Here is a 14,035-nt window from a genome sequence, read left to right on the forward strand (position 1 = left end):
TAATAAATGTGATAAAAAGTCCATATGAATCCAAAAGAAGAGGAGAAGGTGGACTAACAGTCCCAACAGGCAGAGATTCCACGAGAGAATATTTCAATGCAAGAGTGACTTTCCCTCCACCTCCAGAGCACTCACTTCGCTCACCTCTAATGCCACGTACACACGATCGGAATTTTGGTGGGAAAAAGCTCTGATGGTTTTTCGACAGGATTTCGCTCAAACTGTCTTGCATACACAGGGTCACACCAAATTCAGTCTGTCAAGAACGCTGTGACGTATGACACGTGTGACGGGACTAGAAAAAGGAAGTTCAATACCCAGTAGCCAATAGCTTCCATCTCGTAGTTGAATCTGACCATGCGTGAGTTTTTGTGCATCAGAATTGCATACACACGATTGGAATTTCCGAGAGAAAGTTTTTCCATTGGAAAAATTGAGAACACGCTCTCAAATTTTTGCTGGCAGGAATTTCGCCAGCTAAATTCTGATGGAGCATACACACGGTCGCATTTTCCGATGAAAAGCTCTCATCAGTTTTTTGCTGGCCGAAATTCCAATCGCGTGTACGTGTTATAAGTGTGGACCACTGAACTAACAGATGGTCAACAACGCATGTGCCATACAGGTATAACCTCCAGGTAGGGTCCAGGTCTACTGACTGATATCCCAAGGGGTATGGTAAGAGAAAAGCAAATCTAACTGCTCACTGGTAACTTTATTTTACAAGGCTTTATTGATATAAAAATGGCTACTCAAGGGCTTCAATACACCGTGCATATCAGAGCAGACACTGAGGATATGGAATTCCAGGATGGCAGCGGGTGATGTCAGGGCAGCTCTGTGCAATACCATTGCACGGAGCAGATGAGTATAAACTTGTTTATTATTTTAATAAGAATAAAAAATAGGACTTTATACTTTAAAAATGTTCAATCTATCCCTATCTGAGCATTAACAAAAAATAAAAAAATAATATCCATTAATATTTTTTTTTTCTAGTTTCTATAGCTCTAGTTTCTATTCCTAAGAAAGTGAGAGCAAGAAGAGGTATAAACAAGGTCCTCCAATATCCATACCTTCATTCACCTGGGTTTCTCCTATGGGTCACAGGAGCGCATCTCGTTTTGCACTCCTGTGACCAGTTTTCAGCAGAGAGCAGTCTGAATTCCACTCTCTTCTGACGTCACACAGAGCAGCCCATGGCCGCTTCAGCCTCTCAGTGAGCCGCTGAGACAGGTGCACCCCACCCTCCACAGCTCAGCGCTCCAGTGAGCATGGAGGAGCTGAGCATGAGAGCTGCCGATTGACAGGTAGTAGCTCTCTGCTGGGGGAGCTGCGAGAACCAAGCCATCGGCGATGTTTGATGGCTCGGTTCTCAGAGCAGAGGTGCCAGGGACAGATGCAGCATCGGACTGATGCTGCATCCACCTAGGTAAGTATAATGGGGGGGGAAAAACAAAAACAAACCCATACTTCTTTAATGGGGTCAAATCAACTTTCATTCATTTATAACAATAGTTAAGCAAAATACAAAGGATGGAAACATTTTCTTGCACAACCAAACACATTTCTAACTATGAATGCAGTTTTCATTCAGGCAAAAAACATATTGCAATGAGACCTGTTTGATAAATCGGGGATTCCATTAAAATTGCAGGTCTGGAGCAAATTTAAAAGGCTTTCAAGTGAGTTTAGTGATGACGAGAAAGAATGTTCTGATAAGTTTCCTATGAACATTTGAAAGAAAATGAAAACCTTGCATGTCTGGCCTAAAGCAGAACTGAAGTTCCACTGTAACCAACAGCAAGCAGGCTTTTATTGCAGAAGAGATATGCAAGGTCTGTTCTGCAATAAAGTGCCCCTACCTGCCTGCTGTCTTCTTCAGCTCTTTAAACTGAGCAGCTCAGCTTACAGTGCTGGGCCGGTCTCTGAGTGCCTGGAGAACTAGCTCCTGCACATGCGCAGGATAGATGTAATCCTCTGCCTTCCAGTGAAGAAATGCGTGCAGACTAAACCCCTACTTTTAACGCATACTGGTGGACAGGTTGATTTGTTTGTCTGCGAGCTGGTCGGTAAGTAAGCTTGGTCTTTTTCCCTTGGATTTATTCTTGGCCTTGTATTCATCAGCCAATGAAGAAACTTGAAGATGCTGGTGCCAGTGAGCGATCATTGCAGAGGTAGGTATTCACCCTTTAGTTCCGCTTTAAGAGGCTGCCGTTTGTCACTTTTAGGGCTCATTTAGACATGCAAAGAAATTTGAGCTCCCATTAATGCACTGAATGCGTTAGAACGCGTTAATGACGTTTTGATACGCATCACATTAAAAATGCTTGCCAGGTGCCCCCTCTGTATTTTCATCCCACTAGTAATGCTTTCTAAACACATCTCAAACACACTTTAAATGCCAAATTCCACATCAATGGAAGCGTTTGGGGAGCGACAAAGCCTGGCAAACGACATATGTCAGGTCAATTTTGACGTGACACAATGCGAATGAAACCATGAGCGCTGCAATGCATTCAATTTTGACAGGCATTCGTGGAAAGTAAAAAAAAAAAATGCCTGCTTTGAAGTTAGTGTAAACTTAGAGATGTGCGTGGGTGTCCTATGAACTAATTTCAATCTGAACATCAAATTGTACTTTTTTACTCCAATCAGTTGCAGGCTGGGTCATTCCCAGTAAACAAAGGGGCAGGACACTGGTGAGGTCATTGGCCTTATATGGACAAATGCCCATTTAGCCAATGGCACTGACCTCATCAACATCCTGACCTTTTGCTTACGGTGTCCATATAAGAGCACTGAAGACACTAGAAGCCGGTCCCATTGTTCATGTGTGCTGCGGAGCCAGAAATAATCTGGCCCACTTAAGGCAGATCTCCACCTAAAACACATTCCCCCCTTACCCCTGCTTACTATGAGGTGGGATCTGCACATTTTAGATATTCACCCCTGCACTGACCTGTCGAGATCCTCTCATTCCCTGCCACTGCTTGGTCCCACCCACCATATTGTTTGGCATCATGAGGCCAGGCATCTGTTCCGGGTTCAGCGGGCAAGCTTCCTATAATGCGCCACTAGGCCTGCCCTCCTCCTCTGTAAATGAAACAGTAAGGCCCCCTGGGATATGTGGTGTACATATCCAAACTTGCTAAACAAAAGGGCCAGTTTTCTGTCTTTCAGATTTAAGGGGGGGCTGTGTGAGCGGATAAGGGTCTGGTATGGATTTTAAGGAAAAAAACATTTAGGAGGGAAGTTTAAGGGAAAAAAAAAAAACTTACATTTATATGCCCATCAGTGTCATCTGCAGCCTTGTCCCACCATTGCAGCCTTGTCCACCATTGCAGTCTTATGCAGCCTTGTCCACAATTGCAGCCTTATGCAGTCTTGTCCCCCATTGGAGCCGTGTCTATTTAATTTTTTTTAAATGCCGCCGCCTCTTCTCGGGCAGCTTTCGGCCGCCTTCGGCAGTTCTCGGAAGCTTTCGGCCGCCGAGAAGAGCCGAAGGCGGCCGAAAGCTTCCGAGAACAGTCAAAGGCGGCAAAAAGCTTCCGAGAACGGCCGAAGGTGGCCGAAAGCTGCCGAGAACGGCCGAAGGCAGCGGAAAGCTGCCAAGAAGAGTCGAAGGCGGCCGAAAGTCGCCTTGAAGAGCCGAAGGCAGCTGAAAGCCGCCCAGAGGCTCAGAATTTCGGGGGATCAGCGTATAACACGCACCCACGATTTTCCCCTGCTTTTAAGGGGAAAAAAGTGCGTGTTATACGCCGATAAATACGGTATATATAAAAATATATACAGTATCTCACAAAAGCGAGTACACACACCTCACATTTTTTTTATACCTTTTCATGTGACAACTCTGAAGAAATTACACTTTGCTACAATGTAAAGTAGTGCGTGTACAGCTTGTATAACAGTGTATATTTGCTGTCCCCTCAAAATAACAACACACAGTCATTAATGTCTAAACCACTGGCAACAAAAGTGAGTACATCCCTAAGACCCCTTTCAGACTGAGGCAGTTTTAGAGCTAAAAACTGCCTCTAATGCCTCCCCAGTGTGAAAGCCTGAATGCTTTCACACCGGGGCGGTGCACTTGCGTCACCGGAAAAAAAGTCCTGCAAGCAGCATCTTTGGGGTGGTGTACACCGTCCCTACCCATTGAAATGAATCAGCAACGCTTCTGAAACGCCTAAAAAGCATTTCCAAAGCACCGCAATACAGACGCTTTTAACCCTCTGTTAACCCCTCTTTTTTATATATTTTTGGGGGATATTTATTACAACAAAAAGTAAAAAATAATGCGTTTTTTTCAAAATTGTCGCTCTATTTTTGTTTATAGCGCAAAAAATAAAAACCGCAGAGGTGATCAAATACCACAAAAAGAAAGCTCTATTTGTGGGAAAAAAAGGACGTCAATTTTGTTTGGGAGCCACGTCGCACGACCGCACAATTGTCAGTTAAAGCGACGCAGTGCCGAATCGCAAAAAGTGGTCTGGTCTTTGACCAGCAAAATGGTCCGGTCTGTAAGTGGTTAAACAGCGGTAAAGCGCTGCTTAAACTAGCAGCGCTTTACTGCTAACGGACCACACTGCCCCAGCATGAAAGGGGTCTAAGTGAAAATGACCAAATTGGGCCCAAAGTCAATATTGTGTGGCCACCATTAGTTTTCCAGTACTGCCTTAATTAACCCTCTTGGGCATTGAGTTCACCAGAGCTTCACAGGTTGCCACTGGGATCCTCTTCCACTCCCCTGTGATGACATCACGGAGCTGGTGGATGTTAGAGACCTTGCACCCCTCCACCTTCCATTTGAGGATGTCCCACAGATGATCAATAGGGTTTAGGTCTGAAGACATGCTTGGCCAGCCCATCATCTTTACCTTCAGCTTCTATAGCAAGGCAGTGGTCATCTTGGAGGTGTGTTTGTGGTCATTATGTTGGATTACTGCCCTACGGTCCAGTCTCCGAAGGGAGGGGGTCATGTTCTGCTTCTGTATGCTACAGTACATGTTGGCATTCATGGTTCCCTCAATGAACTGTGGCTCCCCAGTGACGGCAACACTCCTGCAGCCCAAGGCCATGACAGTCCCACCACCATACTTGACTGTAGGCAAGACACACTTGTCTTTGTACTCCTCACCTGGTTGCAGCCACACACGCTTCACACCATCTGAACCAAATAAGTTTATCTTGGTCTCATCAGACCACAGGATGTACTTAGTCCGATTGTCTTCAGAAAACCACTGGCTTTCTTGTGCCTCATCTTTAGAAGATGATGCAGAGCACGTGCCATCAACTTCTTTGGTCGACCATGGTGAGGCCTATTCTGAGTGGATCCTGTCCTGTTAAACCGCTATATGGTCTTGGCCACCATGCTGCAGCTTAGTTTCAGGGTTTTGGCAATCTTCTTATAGCCTAGGCCATCTTTATATAGAGCAACAATTATTTTTTTCAGATCCTCAGAGAGTTCTTTGTCATGAGGTGCCATGTTGAACTTCCAGTGACCAGTATGAGTGACAAAGGGATAAGACCAAATTTAATACACCTGCTCCCCATTCACATCTGAGACCTTGTAACACTAACAAGTCACATGACACCAGGGAGGGGAAATGGCTAATTGGACCCAATTTGGACATTTTCCCTTAGGGGTGTACTCACTTTTGTTGCCAGTGGTTTAGACATTAATGACTGTGCGTTGCGTTATTTTGAGTGGACAGCAAATTTACACTGTTATACAAGCTGTACACTCACTACTTTACATTGTAGCAAAGTGTCATTTCTTCAGTGTTGTCACATAAAAATATTTACAACTCACTTTTGTGAGATATTGTATATATTTTTTTAACCACTTCCCATCCAGGCCAATTCCTCCTACATGTAAAATTCATCATTTTTATGCTAGAAAATTACATAGAACCCCCAGACATTATATATGTTTTTTTAGCAAAGACCCTAAAGAATACAATGGTGGTTGTTTATCTCGCACGGTATTTGCACAGCAATTTTTTGAACACCTTTTTTTGCATAATGTGAAAGACAATGTTACGCCGAGTAAATAGATACCGAACATGTCAAGCTTCAAAACTGCGCATGCTTGTGGAATGGCGCCAAACTTTGGTATGTAAAAATCCCCATAGGTGACTTTTTAAATTTTTTTAGTGGTTACGTGTTTTGAGTTACAGAGGTGGTATTGATCTAGAGTTGTTGCTCTCGCTCTAACGTTCACGGTGATACCTCACATATGTGGTTTGAACAGCGTTTTCATATGTGGGCGGGACGTAGGTAATGCGTTCGCTTCTGTGTCCGAGCACATGTGGACAGGGGCGCTTTAAAAAAAAAATTGTTAATTTTATTTTTATTTTTTAGTTTGACACTTTAAAAAAAAAATTGATAATTTTTATTCCTATTACAAGGAATGTAAACATCCCTTGTAATAGGAATATGGCACCATCGGTCCTCTTTACAGTGAGATATGGGGTTAGTAAGACCCCACATCTCACCTCTAGGCTGGGAAGCCTGAAATAAAAAATTTTTTAAAAATTAAACGATCTCGGCTTCCCAGCCGAAGAGACGTCATTTGTTTGAATGAAGAGGCCAGGGCGCGATGCCATAACATTGCGACCGGCCTCTGAACGATCACAGAGACTCCGGCGGACCAGATCTCTATGATCACCATCCCGGGCCAGCGGATCAGTTCTCCGACTCACCGATGGAAGCGGTGATTCGATAGAAGCACAGGAGGGCGTCAGGGGAGGTCCTCTCTTGCTGCCCGTAAGAATGATCAAACAGCAGAACAGCCGCTATGATCATTCTTATGGTGTAGGGAATCGCCGGCACTAAAAGATGATATCTGAATGATGTCTGTAGCTGCAGGCATCATTCAGATATACCTGCTCAAAATCAAGGACGTCTCTGGACGTACCTTGGGTGGGAAGTGGTTAAAAACTGTAATTTTCAGCCAAGGGCAATCTGGCATTTTCCAAAATTTCCATTCAGTGCACCTCTACTTGATTATCAGTGCAGCCTCCATCAGCGCAAATCAGTGTGTAGGAGAAAAAATGTTCTGCTAAATTTTAACATAAACTAAGAAAAATATTTTTTTTCTAAATGTTCAGGTCTTTTTTCATTTGTTTAGCAAAAAATGAAAAACTAAACAGATTTTGCTGTTCAGAGAGAGAGGGAGAGATAGGGGTTCAGATGATGTGTAGTCTCAATGGAATGAGTTCCCTGTGCAGGTGAGATGTCACTCCCATCTCTAGCAATGGGACAGACAAGAGGCCTCTTTAGCGATCCTGCCAATGGCGATTTATCTTTGGCTGGCGAATGGCCCATCTGCCATCAGCTTAGGAAATAAATCACTGTCAAGGCAGCATCACTCATTAGGCTCCATTCGCACTTGTATGACTCCAAAGTTTGGGGGGCAAGTTTGACACAATTTTGGATGGGTGCAACTTGGATACGACTTTGGCTTTGACCAGTGATAATGGACAACTGCTGCACACAAGTTGCATTGTATAACATTCAGGATTAGTTCACTCCACAGCACGGAGCGGGTCACAGCAGGGGTCCGGTGCATCCCTTGTCCCCGTTTCAGGTCTGATTTCAGCCAAATTTGTGGCTGAATTCAGACCTGAAAAACGGACCAAAAGATGCACAAGCCTCCTGTACAATTCGCACCGAAGCTGCCCGGAGCTGTGGGAACGGGCTCCATAGAGAGCTGGTCACAGTCTCTTGACATGCGAATTGGATGCGGTGTGATCCACATCCAATTCACAGTAGTGTGAACCCGGCCTCAGGTATTACTTTCACGCAACTTCTGAGGGTTAACATTGAAGTCTATGGTGCTCAAGTTTCATGACCGAAAGTAGTGCATCAACTACTTTGAAGGCACAGTGGTGTAGTGGTTACCACTTTTACCTAGCAGCAAAAGTGTCCCTGGTTCAAATCCTGAACACGACACTGCCGGCGTGGGTTTCCTCCCACACTCCAAAGATATACTGTTAGGTTAAAGGAGTTGTAAACACATTTGTTTATTCACCTTAATACATCCTATGCATTACACACCTGGCAACGACGCCCCCCCCCCCCCCGTTTTACTTACCTGAGCCCTGGAACGTCATCCGGGGACACGCTCATCCTCTGCCTGGGCTCTCAGCTCTTGATTGGATAGATTGATAGCAGTGCAGCCATTGGCTCCCGCTGCTGTCAATCAAATCAAATGACGTGGACACCGGTGGGGAGTCATACATTCGGCAGCTATGGACGCAGAATGATGGACTCGGGAGCATGCCCGCCAGGTAACCCCCCCCCCCCCCCCCCGGGAGAACGCTTCTCCTAAGGGGTTATCTGATGTGGGGAAGGGCCGCCAAGAGACCCCAGATGGAGGATGTTCAGGGCCACTCTGTGCAAAACAAGCTGCACAGTGGAGGTAAGTATGACATGTTTGTTTTCTCTTTAAATAAACAAAGCTTTACAATCACTTTCATTGGATCCTGTCTAAATTGGGCGTGTATGTATGAATGTTAATTAGGGATCTTAGATTGTAAGCTCCTTGAGGGGTAGGGACTGATTTGAATGTACAGTGTATATATAAAGTGCTGCGTAAATTGATGGCTAGGGGTGCGCATCTTCGCTGGTCTCACGATTTGATTACGATTATCATACCAACTAATCTATTCGAGTCTGCGATGCATCACGATTAGAAAGATGGAGGAGTCTGGAGATAGGGAAGGAGGAATCCATGAATAGGAAAGGAAGGATGTAGTGGTCTGGAGATGGGAACTAAAGGATGGAAGAGTCCGGGGATAGAACTGAAAGATGGAAGGGTCAAGGGATAAGAATTGAAAGATGGTGAAATCCATGGAAAGAGAATGAAAGAGTCCGGGGATAGGGAAATAGGAATCCATGAATAAGGAAAAAAGGATGGAAGAATCGAAGGATAGGAATGGAAGGCTGGAAGAGTCGGGGGGGGGGGGGGTGATAGGAACTGAAGGATGAAGAACTGAAGGATGGAGGGGTTGGTCCAGAGATAGGAATGGGTGGGACCTCAGAATGTTCAGGGCTGCATGGGGTGGGGGTTGGAGCCTGTGAATGGAGGTGAGTTGGGTGAGGGCTATGCGGTGGCCATTGGTTTGAATGGGGAGGTGGAAGAGGAATGGGCTGGGACCCATATCAGTCTGATCTGTAGTTTGGGTGATCTGGGGTTAGTGATTAGGAGTAGTTTGAGACATATATAAAAGGTGGGGCAGGGATGGGCGAGAGAGAGAGTGGGACCTGCGGGGGGGGGGGGGGGGGGGGAAGGGGCTGTAAAGGATATTAGGCAGTTTGACAGCCAGCTGGGGAACATGCTGTCATATCTGCGTTAAAAACAAAATAAAGTGGGCACTGTATGGTTAGTTGGCAGCTAGCACACGGTGATAGTGAATATACAACCTTTAATAGCCCATAAAGCCAAAAATGGCGTGAAGTGCTTTTCGGTGATAAATGTAGAGAGTCTTAAGTAGTGAACAAATAGAGTCCTGAAATATATAAATTATCTGTGATATATACATACATATATGTATACGTATATACATTTATATACAAAGAAATCTTCTGTGTATTCAAAGTAATTCCAGTGCTGAGTGTGCTCTGCGTGTTCAAATCATTCCTGATTTCCGGTGAATGATCACAGCAGAGTACACTCAGCACTGGAATTACTTTGAATACACAAAAGATTTCTCTCAATCAGATCACAGATTTATATATACACAGGCATACCTCACTTTTAAGTATGCAATGGGGTTTATTTACTAAAGCTGGAAAGTGCTTGTTCAATTAAGCTTTGGTAATAAAACCTGGAAGCTCATTGGTTTCTATGCAGAAGTGAGCCTGATGATTTTGCACTTTTCAGCTTTAGTAAATAAACCTCATTGTATACTTAAAAGTGGGGTATGCTAATAAGACTCTATTGTACATATGTTACTGCAAAGCACTGCTCACCATTCTCCATACAGTCTGGCACCTCCCGTACCATGTCATTCTTCAGTTCTCAGTGTCCTCCCTGTGACCCCCTCACCTGGCTCTACTGCTCTGCTGGCTCTCCTCTGGCTCTGCCTCATCCTCCTTCATCACACCTCTGGCTGGATACGTCGTGCTCGCCCTGAACCCTTCCGGGACCAAAAGCACTGATGGCTCCACTCTCCTCCTTGGAGCTCTGCGCTCCATAAGCCATTCTTAGCAGCAGGGACAGCTCCAGCCACCACAAGCCCCGACCCTGGCGCTCCATGTTCCCAACGTGCACACAACGTGGCTCCTTTCTTCCGCATTCTGCTACCATTACGCCGCCTGGGATCACTTTCTATTGGCTGGTAAGGGGGTGAGGGAAGGGGGATTGATGGAAGGCCTCCTCTCCTCTCGACAACTCAGAGGCAGGGCATGGTGCGGCGGCACAGCGCGAGGATGACGTCATCCTCAATAATCGATTTCTTAAAGCTATAGCATTGATGCCGCATCGTGGATGGTCGAATCCCGATGCATCGATTCGACGATTAATTTCAACACCCCTATTGACAGCCCTATACAAGTACCTGAAATAAATAAAAATCAGTTGCTGCAACTTTAAGTTGCGCATATATATGAATGAGTATCATTGGAAAATGACTTGTCATACAACATTGATGTCCAAGGTTAGATGACAAGTTGCACAAGTGTAAATAGACCCTTACAGTTGCAATATGTAACAAAACAAATACAGCTCTAGATACATAAAAGAAGATGCACAAAGCCAGCCCTAGTAGAATACTACCTTCCCATAAGGAATGCATTAGGAGCCTTCCCAGCATTCATCACCCACATGGGTCCCAGGAATCTCTGCTATCCCAGTGCTACAAACTTCACCGCCTGTCACTCATTTTCTTCTTGCAACCAATTCGGATCAACAAAACCCTGTGCCTGTGAGAAGATGCTCTGCACCTTCATTTACAGTGGCCCAGGGGGTGAAAGCACAGCTTCCCCTCACCCACTAATGGAAGTGAAGAAAAAAAAACAAAAGTAAAAAAACAAAGTGTGCAATAAAAACAAAGAGTAAAAAAAAAAGCGTGGAGTAAAAAAAAAAAAAGCGTGGAGTAAAAAAAAATGCGTGGAATAAAAACAAAAGCGTGGAATTAATACGAAAGCGTGGAATAAATACATAGTTAGTTAGTAAGGTTGAATAAAGACACCAGTCCATCCAGTTCAACCTGAGTGAGTGTGGGTGCATGTCTACAATTATCCCTATTTATTTAAGGTACCCATACAGCGCCATCAATTTACACAGTGCTCCACACACACATCGCACCCTACCCTCACGGAGCCCACAATCCAAGGTCCCCAAGTCACATTCATATACTAGGGCCAATTTTTGGACAGAAGCCAATTAACCTACCAGCATTAACCTACAAAAGCGTGGAATAAAAGCGAAAGCGTGAAATAAAAACGAAAGTGTGTAATAAATACCAAAGCGTGGAGTAAATACGAAAGCGTGGAGTAAAAACAAAAGCGTGGAGTAAAATCAAAAGTGTGGAATAAAAACGAAAGCGTGGAATAAATATGAAAGTGTGGAATAAATACGAAAGCGTGGAATAAAAACAAAAGCGTGGAGTAAAAACAAAAGCATGGAATAAAAACAAAAGCGCGGAGTAAAAACAAAAGCGTGGCGTAAAAGCAAAAAAGAGTGGAGTAAAAACAAAAGCGTGAAATAAAAACAAAAGCGTGGCGTAAAAACAAAAGCGTGCAATAAAAACAAAAGCGTGGAATAAAAACAAAAGCGTGGAGTAAAAGCAAAAAAGTGTGGAGTAAAAACAAAAGCGCGGAGTAAAAACCAAAGCGTGGAGTAAAAACAAAAGCGTGTCCTAAAAGCAAAAAAGTGTGGAGTAAAAACAAAAGCGTGGAGTAAAAACAAAAGCATGGAATAAAACAAAAGCGTGGAATAAAAACGAAAACGTGGAATAAAAACGAAAGCGTGGAATAAAAACAAAAGTGTGGAGTAAAAACAAGTGTGGAGTAAAAACAAAAGTGTGGAGTAAAAACAAAAGCGTGGAATAAGAACAAAAGCGTGGAATAAAACAAAAACGTGGAATAAAAACGAAAGCGTGGAATAAATACGAAAGTGTGGAATAAAAACAAAAGCGTGTGGAGTAAAAATAAAAGTGTGGAATAAAAGTAAAAAAGAGTGGAGTAAAAACAAAAGTGTGGAGTAAAAAGAAAAGCGTGGAGTAAAAGCAAAGTGTGGAATAAAAACAAATAAAGTGTGGAATAAATAGATAATGTGTGCAATAAAAACAAATAAAGTGTGGAATAAATAGAAAATGTTTGCAATAAAAACAAAGTGTGGAATAACTCTAAAAAGTGCAATAAAAAGAAGTAACGTGTGGCGCCTCACCCAGGTGTGGATTCCTGTCAGCGTTGGGCAGCTTGCGCCTGTATAGCGCCTGGAGCCCCCTGAGCCCAGCACTGCTCGCTCAGCATCCTCCTCGGGGTGCCCGGGCACTCCTCCCGGCTCATGCTCGGACCTTGAACTGAGGAGATGCCAGCCGCTACTTAGTCAGGAGCCGATGCTCCGACTACAAGTCCCGGCATCCCAGTGAGACCTAAAGGGGGGACACAAGTTCGGAGGCAGAGCCGTCTTCCTTGAGCTGTGTTGGCAGTCAGGCCCCACCCCAAGTATGCATTAACCCCGAGAAGCCTGAGGGGGGGACTAGGAAAAAAGGAGAAGGGCCGTCTCTACAAGTTTTCTGTTCTGCAACGTCAGCAGGAGACGAGCTGTGTTTGTGTTCCATGAGGCAGAGGAAGTGAGGAGCACAAATCACACTGATAAACAGCATGTAAAACACCATGAGCTGCCTGAGGAGGAGACAGGCTCCATTAGCGTGGTACACAGAGCAGCCTCAATTATCACCTCACTCTGTGGTGTGAATGGAGCTTGTGTTGTGTCAGTAATAGGCTGCCACTTTGCTGGGTACACAAACATGCCTGTGGCAGCCCCTTCACCCATACAGTGACAGGAACTTTACTGCCATTCCACTAAGCACATCCACAACATGGAGACTTCCAGATTACAGAAGATTTGCGGCCATTGCGCATGTAATACCGAGCGCCAGACTTGCAAAGTTCTGCAATAGATTGCACACAGGACATTTTGCTTAAGCCCCGTACACACGATCAGACTTTCCGACAGGAAATTTTGGATGTCAGGCTTTTGGCGGAAAATCCGAACGTTTGTGCGCTCCATCGGACAATTGTAGGATTTTCCACGGATAAATGTTGGATATCAGGTTTTAAAATTTTCCACGGACAAATGTGTGTTATCAGATTTTCCGATCGTGTGTACACAAGTCAGTCGTACAAACATGCATGCTCGGAAGCAGAAGCAGTCGGTCTTGTAAACTAGCGTTCGTAATGGAGAATTAACATTTGTGACGCGGCACATTATGAAATCTCGAAATGTAGCGCACGATTCTCTTCTTCTTTAATGGGATAATAATGAAGCTGCTTTGCTGGTGATACTGATGAAGTTATTGCAAAATCATTTTCAAAGGCTTTTTTTTTCTAGTGATATCAAGAATAATATTATTATGCTTTTTTTTTTTTTTTTTTTGTGGAGAAGTTACTATTCTTATCCTGTAGTTTTTAAAGTGGTTGTAAACCCTTACAAACCACTTTGACCTACAGGTAAACCTAGATTAAGGCTTACCTGTAGGTCCAAGAAATATCTCCTAAACCTATATGGTTTAGGAGATATTTGCCCGAAGACGGGCACCGCTGTCTACGGCGCATGTGCCGTAGACCGCGGCGCACAGGCGCACTGGGTAAGCCGCAGATCGCGGCGATATGCCGCGAGTGTCGGTTCCCGTGCGCATGCGCGGGAGTGACATCATCGCTGCTCCGGCGAATCACAGCGCCGAAGCAGCGAGACCCACCAAGAAGATGGATGCTTGGAACTACAGGGGACCTGTGTCAGGTAAGTGACACATAATGGACTATGCAATGCATAGTAGTCCATTATGCTTTACCTTTG

At 44.5% G+C, this 14,035-nt stretch overlaps 1 protein-coding gene across 3 annotated transcripts in view; it reads right to left on the reverse strand.

The window, feature by feature from the left end:
- Positions 1-12,740, reverse strand: part of DSE (dermatan sulfate epimerase) — a 77,658-nt gene extending 64,918 nt beyond the window's left edge. For 2 of the 3 annotated variants that reach the window (XM_077487080.1, XM_077487079.1), the window contains exon 1: positions 12,401-12,740. The gene's annotated coding sequence lies outside the window, so the exon portion shown is untranslated. The remainder of the gene's footprint in view (positions 1-12,400) is intronic. The other variant, XM_077487083.1, reaches the window with a different exon arrangement.
- Positions 12,741-14,035: the final 1,295 nt, after the last annotated feature.

The sequence above is a fragment of the Lithobates pipiens genome, unplaced genomic scaffold, assembly GCF_037356315.1.
Source record: "Lithobates pipiens isolate NorthernLeopardFrog02 unplaced genomic scaffold, aLitPip1_a1.2 Scaffold_18, whole genome shotgun sequence".
Taxonomy (NCBI): Eukaryota; Metazoa; Chordata; class Amphibia; order Anura; family Ranidae; genus Lithobates; species Lithobates pipiens.